Consider the following 332-nt stretch of genomic DNA (forward strand, 5'->3'; position numbering starts at 1 on the left):
CCCCTTTCTCCTGGCTGCTTTATTGTTCTGTTTCAGTGTCTCTGGGACCTCACTGGACTCCAGTGGGAGCATGTTAAATTCACTAGTCTGGCAGAAACTGTACTATAGGTCTGTAGGTCTTCTGACCCTTGCCACCTGGTTGTGTGTTGTACACTAGCATAGACAGGCCATGAAGGTGGAGAGAGGAAGGTGTGACATTTCCTTGGTTTAGCTCTGTGAGGTGTCACATGTGTCTTTTGGGACATGCCACAGACTTCAGCTTTGGTTTTTCCTGTACTTTTGTTTCCTGTCATGAAGCTGTGGGAGATCCAGCCTTCTGCAACTGCTTTATT

The sequence above is a fragment of the Pterocles gutturalis genome, unplaced genomic scaffold (assembly GCF_000699245.1).
Source record: "Pterocles gutturalis isolate BGI_N339 unplaced genomic scaffold, ASM69924v1 scaffold41555, whole genome shotgun sequence".
Classification (NCBI taxonomy): Eukaryota; Metazoa; Chordata; class Aves; order Pterocliformes; family Pteroclidae; genus Pterocles; species Pterocles gutturalis.